Source organism: Phascolarctos cinereus, unplaced genomic scaffold (genome assembly GCF_003287225.1).
Source record: "Phascolarctos cinereus isolate Bilbo 61053 unplaced genomic scaffold, phaCin_HiC Scaffold_726;HRSCAF=1367, whole genome shotgun sequence".
In the NCBI taxonomy this organism is placed as follows: domain Eukaryota; kingdom Metazoa; phylum Chordata; class Mammalia; order Diprotodontia; family Phascolarctidae; genus Phascolarctos; species Phascolarctos cinereus.
Genome location: NW_027556098.1, coordinates 162,591,003 through 162,603,430, shown reverse-complemented (window position 1 = coordinate 162,603,430; position 12,428 = coordinate 162,591,003). Strand labels below are relative to the sequence as shown.

Sequence of the window (12,428 nt, the reverse complement as noted above, 5' to 3'; positions counted from 1 at the left end):
AAGAAAAAGGAGAACTGAAAATGAAGCTTGGAAATGGAAATCTAGAGGATCATGGAGATGCATTGCTTTGGAGAAATTTATCATTTAGCTCAATTTAAGTTCACACATATAAATTGTGATGAAAGGTAATGAAGTGTGAATTATGACATCGAATTAGTAATTATTTACAACATACAAGTAAAATGTATATAAATATATGACTCGGGGGAAAAAAACAAATAGCATAAATAGATCCTGGTATACTGTAGGGTGGATTTTCTTTCATTGTTTGTTTCTTTCTTTTTTGTTGTTAGGTAATTGGGTTAAGTGACTTGCCCACAGTCACACAGCTAGTAAATGTTAAGTGTCTGAGGTCAGATTTGAACTCAGGTCCTCCTGAATCCAGGGCTAGTGCTCCATCTACTGCACCATCTAGCTGCCCCTAATGTCAATAATATTTAACTAAGAAACAATGGAGGGGGCAGCTAGGTGGTGCAGTAGATAGACCACCTTAGGCATATTTTATCTCTTACTGGACCAGTACCTGAAGTCTTTTTATTTTAGCAATCACATTCATTTGAATAAACATTTTTTCAAGTGTTCTTTATGTGTAAGAACTGGAGTCAGGAGGACCTGAGTTCAAATGTGGCCTGAGACACATGATACTCACTAGCTGTGTGACCTTGGGCAAGTCACTTAATCCCAGTTGCCTGGCCCAAATTAAATAAATAAATTAAAACAAACAAAAAATATTATTGACATTTTATTTAATATTTATTAAGACTTGTAGTCAACTGGTCAAACAACAAAAATGTATTAAGTACCTACCCTTATAAGGCATGGTGCTAGGCACTGGGGATAAAAAGATAAAAATAAAATATATCCTGCCCTCACAGAGAGCTTAAATTCTAATGGGGTAAAATAACACATACACACACACACACACACACATACAGTGTGTGAGTATGTGTGTGTATGTATATATATATGTATGTATGTATGTGTGTATGCGTGTGTGTGTGTGTGTGTGTGTGTATGTGTAGTCAATTTGTGAGGAGATGTCGGACACTAGCAGATGAGGCATCAGCAAAGATATCAAGTAGATGATGGTTCTTAAGAATTTTGAAGGAAACAAGGGATTCTAAGAATACGCAGGAAGACTATTCTTAGGTACTTTAAAAGATACTTTAAAATTATTTTTAAAAATTAAGGATTTTTCCCCAATTTTGTTAACACTGCTAGTAGCAAATCTAGGTTCTAGTGCTCTTTAAAGGTCACTGCCAAAGATAGGAGTTAGAAAAGAAGTCTTATTTATGGTCAATTTCCCAGGAAACACAAAACCCATTTGTGAAAAGTTAGCATTCTTCTAGTCATTATCTACACTAATATAATCAGTTTTCCATTATTTGTTTTAAAAATCTAGCAGCCTGTAAGCTCTGTGAAGGCAGGAAACATATATTAGATGTATTATGTATTTCTTGGGAGGCTTAAACCAGTATCCTGAACGTATTGGATACATAGAAAGTAGCCTCTAAAGTTCTTCACAGTTCAGCAGCTATGGTCCTATGATGCTATGATTTATATTGTTGTTGTTTGTCGGCTGTGTCTGATTCTTCATGACTCTATTTGGAGTTTTTCTTGGCAAAGATACTACAGTGGTTTGCCACTCCTTTCTCTGGCTCATTTTATGGATGAGAAACTGAAGCAAACAGTTAAGTGACTTGCCCAGGATCACACAGCTAATAAGTGTCTAAGGCTGGATTTTAACTCAGGTTTAACAAGGTTTATGGATTTATAGAATGGAATAATTGAATGTGATCAGATCTTTCTAAGACTCTTACTCCAATACATCATAATGAAATGAAGGTGGTTCAGAGTTGACCCTGGGCTTCTTGAATGTTATGCAGATGGAGTGTAAGCTTTGACATTTTTTATATCTGTTCCATACATGAACTTCTTTCTATCGCCTTAGTATATATAGGCCCCCAACACTCCTCATCCATTCTACTTCAATGGCTTCTTAATTGAATTTCCTTATTCTAGTCTCTTTATTTCATATCAGTCCTTTATACAGGCGCCAAAATCATCTTGATAAAGATATAGGTCTAAGCATTTCACTCTTGCTCAAAAGACTTTATTGATTCCCCATTACCTTAGGAAACTATAAGTAAATGCATAGAGGCATACTAATACACACACACACACACACACACACACACACACACACACACACACACACACACACACACTCCTAGACCCAGAAGGGCTATGGCCCTATCTTCTCCTTCTAAATGGGCTCCTAGCTCTGTACCAAGCATGTATTACTGGTCAGTCCCAGGAGAGCATTTGAGAAAAAGTTAAGCTCTTTCAACCCCAACCCTGAGGGACGAGGGAAATAGCTCAAAAAAAATTTAGGTTTGCCTCATGTATAGGGTCTTCCCTAAAAAGAGGAGTGTAGAAAGATACTCAATACATATAATTGGTCAGGAATAGGACATATTTGTGTTTTTTTTCTACAAATAAGAAATGCTAAATATTAAAAAAAAATCCTAAGTTCTCATGAGCAAGACTTACTGCTGTTATTCTTCTTGTCTTTTGTTCTTGAAGCAGACCAATGACATCATGAGGATGATGTGTTGAAATGTGCATGAATTGAATTTTACCAGACTTACAATAACTCTGACAATCTCCCAAGAGGTTGATATTTCCCAAATAACCTTTTATAGGACACCTGAGCAGCCATTTCACCCTCACTCCACTCTGCATTGTCTAACAACTGCATCAAGGTTCATGTCTCCTGTATTCTAGATGTGGGTTGATCTCTTTCTGCTGTCAATGATCATATCTAAGAAGACTATTATAATTGCTGAGGGCTTTTCCTTAAGTGTAGTTGTCACTGGCTAAGGGCTGAGAAGATTCCAACCTCTTGATTTCACAAGTTTGGTTCCAAGACCAAATATATCCCTCTCAGGATTATTGTTTAGTCACTTATATCTAGAGGAGGAACACAAAATCAGTCAGAGAGGGGCCCAGGGTCCAGAACCCAGCCTCAGAATTACATAGGCAAGACAGGTGCTCTTTTGTCATGTGCTGGTATCAGCCATGAAGGGGTTTGGGGATGGGGGAGAGATTGAACTGCACACTTACCCCTAACCCCTCCAAGAAGAAGCTTCAAGAATCACAACATTCAGGGCAGTTAGGTGGTGTAGTGGATAGAGCACCAGCCCTGAAGTCAGGAGGACCTGAGTTCAAATCCTGCCTCAGACCCAACACTTGATACTTACTAGCTGTGTGACCCTGGGCAAGTCACTTAACCCCAATTGCCTAAAAAGCAAAAAAAAAAAAAAAAGAATCACAACATTCTTGGCAGATTGGAAGATGGATCATACCAGAGCGTATAGTCTGTCCTTTTTAAGTTCAACTGGTCAGGCTTCTACTCCTAGCTCAATGGCCTAATCATCTTCCTATAGCCATCTTTTTGTTTGTTTGTTTTTAGGCAGTTGGGGTTAAGTGACTTGCCTAGGGTCACACAGCTAGTAAGTGTCAAGTGTTTGGTCTGAGGCTGGATTTGAATTCAGGTACTCCTGACTTCAGGGCCTATGCTCTATCCACTGCATCACCTAGCTGCCTGTCCTACAGCCATCTTTCCAGCAAGGTTGCTAGAAAGATCAAAGGACCACCCAGGGTTTCCTGTGTTATCCAATAGGAGCAAGTTTTCAGCACTGTTTCTACATCTTTTTCCAGAAGTGACCAAGGCAAAGGCTAACACTTTATGGATTGAACTCTAACCCTGGAAGACCAATTGGTCTGCACTTTTAACATCCTGTCTCTACCTTCCATTACAAATGCAGACTCTTTGGACAGACGTTTAAGGGCCTCCATAATGGAACTCTTCCTCTCTTTCCAGCTATATTTCATATTACTTCCCTTCATAAAAATTATACTTCTACTTGTTCACAAACTTTAACCTGTCCCACTTGTGTACATTTGCCCAAGCTGTCCCCCATGCCTGAAATGTACTTCTTTCTCACCTCTGCTTCCTATAACTCTGATCTTCCTTTAAGTCTCATCTCAACAGCCCCCTCCTTTGTGAAGCCATCTCTGATCTATTCAGTTTTTTTCTTTCTCTGCGACTTTTTTCCTTTTGAAAAATAAGTTCTCTTTTCATCCTCAATTCATATTTACTTATCTGTGTAAAGTTGTATCTCCCCAGGAAGACATAAACTCCTCAAAGATGAGGGCCATCTCATTTTTGTCTTTTTCTTCCTAATACCTAGTTCTTACACATAAAGAACACTTGAAAAAATGTTTATTCAAATGAATGTGATTGCTAAAATAAAAAGGCTTCAGGTACTGGTCCAGTAAGAGATAAAATACGTCTAATTCTGGAGTAGTCTTCTAATTCAGGGCAGAGAAGCCAATTATTAGAAGACTGGACAACAGTGATAATTTTTTTTTGGGGGGAGGTGATTGTATATAGTAGGCAATGAAGCAAACAGAATAAAAAATTATAAAATATAAGTTTTTTCACCCCAGCTGTTATGGCAGAGTAGAGGTGAAAAAATAAGCCAGAAGAAGCTAAGAAACTCATGGTTCTTAGACCAGCTAAAACATTTATTTAACTATTGGTATAAATGGATGTCTTTTTTTTTTACCCCCAATGACCAATGAATTAACACACTATTGGAGAAAATGAGCCACATAAATACTGCCTTTTTTAAAATTATAAATGAAACCAGAATACTTAAAGAGGTTACAAAGAGACAAACAAAGATTCTTCAGCAAAAGTTGTTTAAAGTTGCTTGAAGGGTTGGTTTCCTCATGCAAACTATAGCAAAATAAACATATTTTAAGGGGACACTTGGTCATCTCACCTTATAGTACACAGGATGATCACAAGTAAGCACCTACCCTTGTTCAGGTCCTCATAGACTCTTGCCTAGACAAGCTTCTTAACTGGTCTTTCACACCTACTATTTTCCTTTCCAGCTGGTCCACTTCCTCTTCCCAGCATAGGAAATTCCATTTAATACCTTCATTCTGTTGAACAGGCTATTGCCAGGCATACCTAGAATATTCTCTCTCCTTCCCTTGTCTCTTGGAATCTTAGTTCACTTAAAGGCTCAATTCAAGTGTCTTTTCCTTAGAGAGATCTTCCCTTAATTACTTCCAATTGTTATCCACTTGCCAAATTGTTCCCTTTTCACTTTGCATATTTTTATTCTTCAGTCATTTCAGTTGCATCTGACTCTTCATAACCCTATTTAGGGTTTCCTTGGCAAAGATACCAGAATGGTTTTCCATTTCCTTCTTGAGATGAGGAAACTGAGGCCAACAGGATCAAGTGACTTGCCCAGGGTCACACAGTTAGTAAGTTTCTGAGGCCAGATTTGAACTCAGTTCTTCCTTACTCCAGGCCATGTGCTCTATCCACTGTATCACCTATCTGCCCCTTACTTTGCCTATTCCTTTTATTTACTCAGCTGTGTTCATGTTATATTGCCCTAGCATAATAAGTGGAATCCCTCTTAGGGCAAGAATTGCCTCATTCATTCTTTTTATTCCCAATACCTGGGACATAGTAAGCAAATGATAAATGCTTGTTGATTCTCCTGGTAGAATGGCAGATGAGAACTGTTTATTCAAATGGTCATAAAGGCAGCTCAAACAGACACTGTCAAGCAGTTAAAGCTTGGTCAGACACTGAGGACACTAAGATCGTCCATTGCATCCCAGGTCATCACAGGTCATCTTGACTTTTGTGCTGCCCTGAACTTTGATAACTCTGGAAGAAAGAGTGAGGCTAATGACTTTGTGCAACTCTTCCTCACTTAAATTCAATTTATGGGCAAGTCAACATCAGTCCATGATGTCATTGGTTCTCTTTGAAAATGAAGAACCAGCAACAACACACAAGCAATGTGATTGTGAATGGTAGAGAATGATTCAAACCCAAATCCTCTGACTAAAAAAACTTTACTCTTTTCATTGTTACATGGTATCTCGTGCATGGTTCTGTAAGAATCATGTAAGGAATGTTCAACCTCCAAATGAGCTGAAAGTTTCCAAGATAAGTTAGAAGCAACAAAAAGTAATTTCTAATTATATTGAGGCAAAGGGAGAGAGAATATCATTGCTTGAGGTGAATTCAGAAGGCTGAACTATGTGTGAGGTACTATGGTAGGCACTGCTTTACTTTATCCCTGCCTTCAGACAGCTCACATTCATTGGGGGTAGGTAGTGGTCTTTCAATTTTAGGTGAGAGGGCAAGGTGTGAAATATAAATATATAAATGAATTCAAAATAAACTATAGATAAAGGGATTGTAAGATCTTATAGCTTTAAAAGAACTCAGAAGCCCTTGAATCCACCCCCTTCATTTTGCAGATGAGAAAACAAATTCTGAGAAAGGCAAAGAATAGAGTAGATTTCTTGCTAAAATAGTCTTCTGAGAAAATTCAAGATCCTGAAGGGGAAAGCATAGTATAAAATATTGGTGGGGAAATAGGAGAAGGTGGGGAAAGATGAATAGAAAAAAAAAACAGAAGAGAAGATTATAATATAAGTATCCTATGAACTTCCTAAAAATGAGTTTGACCAGAAGTTTGGGAAATCAATCAAAATGCTGACATAGAAACATATTTAGCATTGGAGAAAATCAATTCTCTGGATACACGCTGAATCTTTCTCTTTGCCAGTAGCAAAACAACTGACTGGAAAGGACAGAATTAAAAAGCTAAAGGGTAATTAATAAGATAAAGAGAGAAAAATAGAAAAGAGTAATGATCTCTCTTTGATTAGGTCAAGTCGTTCTGCCCTGATCAGACCACCCTTGTAGTATTATGTTGTATTCTAGGCACCACATCCCTAGAAGACCATTGATTAGTTAAAGAGCATCCAAAGAAGAACAAGCAGGCTAGAGTAGGACTTTGGGGTAGTGCCTTATAAAGATCATCTGAAAAAACTACAGATGTTTGGCTTATAGAGTAAAAAGTCTAGACTGGGGCATGATAGCTGTTTTGAAGTACTTGAACAGCTGTCATTTGGAAGACAGATTAGATTTGTTCTTCTTGATCTTAGAAAGAAAAACTAGAAGCCACTGAGGTGAAGACATTTAAATTCTATACATAAAAATACTTCCTAAAAATTAGAATTTTTCAAAAATAAAATTGGCTGCCCCAAGAAATAGTAGATTCTCCACCAGAGATCTTCAAGCAAAGACTGAATGACCACTTCTCACGTGGTATATGTTAGAGTGTTTGGGGGTCTTCAAAGTACTCCCTGACTGACATCCTGTGTTTCTGTGGTATTAGTAGGATGTAACATATTACTAATAATTGTTTGCACGACAGTAGTGGCATGAACATATAAATCTGATTAAAAGGAATGAACAGGTTATGTAGTAAGAATGACAGACTGAATGAGCTCTTTTGCTACTGTTGGGATATTGAAATGTCAGTGACTTAGTGGAAAGAGTAATAGATTTGGGCTCATCAAAGAATGAATTTGAATCTAGGCTCAAGTCACTCAGTCACTTATTTACCTTGGGTAACTCACTCTCCTTCAGTTTCCTAACTGGTAAAATGAAAGGATTGGACTAGATGGCTACCATGGTCCCTTCCACTATATATGTATGAACATATGAACCAGAGTAAGTGAATTGGCTGTATCTTCTATGGAGGATTTCTTGAAGGACAGAAACAATAAAATGTACTATAGAAAGGTATGGAAGACTTATGATTTGCACTGGTGGAAAGAGTATCCACAAGAGTGAGATTATACAACCATACAAGTATCTAAATTAGTGGGATACAAGAAAGCTTCCTACTAAAACTTCTTATCACAGGAAGTATCTTGATTAGTTATTCTCTTCTGTTCTTCTCTGGACAAAGGATATCTTAGAATCTTCACATCATAGAATATTAGAGCTCAATCAGTCCTTTGAGGTTTTTGTTCAACTCCTTAATTTTTCAAATGAAACTAAAGTCCAAATTCATTAAATAACTAGTTCTCCTTGAACTTCTTCCGTTCCTGTACAGTGGTTCCCAATGTTTATGCTCTTAGTTTATGACCAGAGTAGCCCTTGATTTACCTATTTTTTTTCTTTTTTAAACTATATTTCACCCATGTAGTAATATTTCTTGGTGGTTTAAGTAGATGAGCATGGGGGCAGATTTATCCTGGACCACACACTTTGTTAAATGTAGCCCCATGAATTTTTCCTTTGATTTTTATCCCTCTGCATGGCCAATCAGTTAGAAGTCTGATGGCTATGAGTGTATCTTTCCCAGTGGTAATTTCCAGGATCACTTATTTCTCTCACCTTGCCTCTGGTTCTCTGCTTCATATTGTTTCCTTCCCTGCTATGCCTGCCAAACAAAGCAAAATGAAACACACTAACTGGTGTCTTGGAATCCAGAGTCATAAATGTCTTAAATGGAATTCTCACTTAGCAAAGCCTTCTAGTTGAAACTTGGAAAAATTCAGGCCAACAGTTTTAACACTGACATAAAAAAAATTGGAATATGTGCAAAATTACCCAGACCACCATTGCACATCTTGCTATAAATACATTTAGAAGCAGCCTTCGGCAAGTAGTCAAAGAAGTGCTATAGAAAGTCATTGCTTGTCAAAACAGTTCTTAGGTGATTTGTTATTTATTGTCATTTTAAATGTGTAACCAATGACAATGAAAGTTTCAGAATTTCTTTTCCTCACATTATTTGCTTCCAATATTTATCACGTATAAATAAAGTAAGCCCAGTGCTATGAAACCATAGAGAGAAATGAGAAACAAGAGGAGCACATGTAGATTACTGATTCGTTTCACCAAGCATTGTAAAATGAATGCAAGCTGGTACATTCTTCTTTGTAACTCTATTTTTCCTAAATTTATATAGCATAGTGTTTTTTCTTTGTGGTAACCAAGTTGTTTTGGTCAGCATCTGCATTGAGCACTTCAGAGGAATCCACTTTCTGCTTTATTTGACAGTGTTTCTGATCAGTGAGAATGAAAGGCACAACATGAGCTTTGTACTCATAGGCAACGAAATGAATACATTACTAATGCTCACTATGCATTTCCCTCAAACTCCATTTCTATCATTCTCACAGAGAAAAAAGGGGTGTCTCTTAAAATTTTGACATGTTTATAGATTTCAGGTTGTATGACTTCACATAAAAAAGGGCTGATATTTGGTGCAGTTTGAGAAATTTGGGGGTATACTATAATTTTCTTCCTCGTATTTCACCATTTCCACTTTTCCCTTATTTACTACCACTACTCACATAAACATGCTTGTGAAACCTTCTTTTTGTTTCCTTGGATAAGAACAAATAAAACAGAGAAAAGAACCTGACTAATTCAAATATTCAAATGACATTCCCCACAGCCCACCATCACCACATTCCTGTCTTAGTGACATTGACATTTCAAATGGTCACAGTTTCATCAGTCTCTCCATTTTATAACACTTAGACCCAGTAGTCTACATTGCAGAAAGAAAAGTGGAACTTCAGCAATTTTATTGTAATTACCAATAGCCAAATTATCTAGTTATAATTTTAATAAAATCCCTCTGGGTCATTTAAAAAAAATTTATGTCAAGCTCTCCACTGCATTATACTATGTAATGAGTATTACTATGAAGGAAAGACAAACAAAAATGAAGTGTCTGGAATGAACTAATCCTAAATTTTCTCTTTGGGTCTAGATCATAGCATTCAGATCCTGGGAGTAAGGGAATAAATTAATTTTCCCCAAAACAAACAAACAAACAAACAAACAGATAAATAAATAAGACAAAAACCCTCTCACATTGATTTTATGTAATTTATTCTATTTTGACATAGTATTATTTTCTCTAAAAGTTTCATATTTTCCTTTGATTTATAGAGGTAACAGGTGCTAGTATTCCCATTTCTAGATGGGAAACATGTGGACAAATAGGTTAAGTGCCTTGTTCAAGTCACATAGTAAATGAATGGTAGAACTAATACCAATCTCCCCCGTCTTGGCAATGTCTCTGATTATCTGTTGGACACTAATGATAGATTCTAGGTAACTTCTATAGTGACAAAGCCTTGCCATACAACTGACCAAGCAAAATAAAAAGAAATAATGTTGGAAAGACTTGTAGATATATTTTTTCTCTTATTTAGATTTTCCTCATTGAGCTGATGTAAAATCAACAACCAAAAATATGAGAAAAAAACAACAAAACCCTGAATAGATACTAGTTGGCTCTGAACTGAATCCTACAGATTTTTTTTTTTTGACATTGAGCTTTGAAAATAAGGCCATGCCAAAATGAGATTGCAGCCTGTGGGGGAGGGGGAGTGGGAATGGAAAGCTATTTATTTATCTGATTAAAGAAGAATTCTAATCTCAGATAGTTTGCGATTAGTGGTAAATAGAAGCTGGATTTCTTTCCCATATGAAACAGGTTACATCAAGATTTCTTGTACAATGAGAAATAGAGAGAAGGTAGCTAGGATGCTACTTTAAATTCATTTGGTAAAGCTAATTATAAGAGGCATGTGATAAAGTAGTCTGTTATAGTTTAGGCAGATATGTATTTTAACTACATCTAGTCAGGACAAGAAGCATTTATTAAGCACTTACTGTGTCCTATGCACTGTGCTAAGTACTGGTGATATAAATACAAACAAAAAGTCAGGATTGCTACCTGGAGAGGAATGAATACATGGGAGGCCTGGGCATCCTTCTTAAAATGAACCAAAGAGTAATATTACAGCATTTAATTTTATCATATGAGATTAGAGAAACCAATTTGTAGCTGGGTTTGCAGGAAAGAACCAGTGGGAATTATTCTGTCAAGTATATTTTTAAACAGATATTTTTAACAGCTTAAAGCCAAGTTTCTACCAACTTACTAGCATTCTTCACCACCATGCTTATATACATAATATTAATATATGGAGTTTTTTCTTCTAGTATAACATCCTTAAAACTGGTTGAAACAGTGTGCCTTAACAGCATATGGATTGATATTTTTTGCAGAATGATCAGTATATATATATATATAATTAGTATATATGGAACCAAATTAATTTAGTGAAGTAAGTCAAATTTGGGAGAGAACAGGAGCCATTTAGTCTAGAGAAGGCAATAATTCTCCCCTTATAGCCTGGGATTCCAGACAGCTTCCTAATATGCATCAGACTAAAGGAGCGACTTCAACATTGAGAGAATTTGGCTCAGTGTGTTACTTCTGTACCAGGTAAAGTGTTGCACAATTACCTCTTCACGGCAAGCTGAGACCTTTTTCACCTTCTGGAATACCAGATATATGCCCCTGTCACAGACAGTGCACCAGAATAGTTGGGTCATTTATCTGTTCTGCTGTGACAAGCCTTATGTTCTAGGATATATGCAACCTAATATGTAATAAAAAGTTTAAGGCAGTAAAAAGTTTAGGAGTCCTGTCCAGATGAATATTTATGGCCTTCTGTGAGTAGGAACTCACAAAAGATTATGTACCACTTAAGTTGACTGCTCAGAAGACCACTCTATCTAATGAAAGGTCATTCTGCTGTGATGAAAGGAAGAAAAACCCGAATCCATAGCACCATTTTTCACAAGGTCTTCCTTGAGAGAAAGTAGAGCTTATATTAAGGCCTACAATAAACTACAGCTCCATATTTTCCTTTAGCTGCTCCTCCTTCCCTGCTAACAGTAAATGAAAAGTAGGAGCTACTCCACTCCTGGTGTATCAAAATTCCCATGGTGGATACTAATAAAGGAGATAGAGCCTATCTTGAGACATAAGGTACTAAAGGTGCTACCACTGTATTCAGATCAATGAACAGAAGCACTATGAGTCAACATGACTTTAAAGAATCAAATCTCTTTTACTACTCAAATCTTCTTTATATCGATCATATCTTCATATTAGAATATGATTAATTATAGTTGGGAAGCTGAATGGTAGAGTGGGGTGAGTTCTGTCCTTAAGAGTTCTAAGATGATAAAGTAATAGCTGTAGAACTAGAAGGGAATGACAATCTAGTTCAATCTCCTCACTGGACAGATTAGGAAACTGAGGTCCAGTGAAGTTAAGAGACACATAAAATCACTTATGTAAATGTAGTAGGTGTTGGGGCAGGATTCGAACCTAGGTCACCTGACTCTAGAGCCAGTATTCTTCCCATTAAGTTCATCTCTTGGTTCTGACTCTTACAAATTACATGACCACAGGCAAGCCTCATTGCTTCTCAAATCCTTCATCTGTAAAATGGAGCCAATAAGACCTATACTATTTCCCTCAAAGAGCTGGTTTAAGAAAAGCACTTTGTGAACCTTACGGTGCAACATAAATGTGACAGAATTCAGATAAACAGTCCTGAGAAATGTTAATATCATGCTATTAATATTGTTATATTCTCATTCTTCCCCATACTTTTCAATATTATCTAAAGAGATATGG

The 12,428-nt window shown here is 36.7% G+C and overlaps 1 protein-coding gene across 1 annotated transcript in view; it reads left to right on the top strand.

The window, feature by feature from the left end:
• LRP1B (LDL receptor related protein 1B) overlaps positions 1–12,428 on the top strand; it is a 2,172,360-nt gene that overhangs the window by 1,264,733 nt on the left and 895,199 nt on the right.